Below are 416 nucleotides of genomic sequence, written 5' to 3'. Positions count from 1 at the left end.
ATATGAACAAAAATCCTTGTAACATGAGTAAGTTTAAAGGAAAATGCTGTGCCTTGAGATGCATATGCGAACATCTCCATAAACCTTTTAGCAGTATTGCTCCAGCAAGCCCCACCTTATTCCTAAAGGCATTTTCTCCTCACTCAGTAAACAAGGCACACAATGGGTATTACCCGGAGATGTTCCATTGCCCAGGGAGGGGCAGGAGACAAATATTTTTTTCTTTCTTGAGATTTAAGAGAATGGTGATGACCTTTAACCACAAGCAGCCTTTAGGCACTTGTTTAACAAAGCACATTCTGCACAGCCCAAAATCCTTTTAACCTTAAGTCACCACAGCACATGTCTCTTGCAAGGACAAGGTTGGGGGTAGTGTCACAGATTAACAGCATCTCAAATACAGAGCCAAATGGAGT

This window comes from Colobus angolensis, unplaced genomic scaffold (genome assembly GCF_000951035.1).
Source record: "Colobus angolensis palliatus isolate OR3802 unplaced genomic scaffold, Cang.pa_1.0 Scaffold164, whole genome shotgun sequence".
Lineage (NCBI taxonomy): Eukaryota > Metazoa > Chordata > Mammalia > Primates > Cercopithecidae > Colobus > Colobus angolensis.
This window is presented reverse-complemented; position numbering follows the sequence as displayed.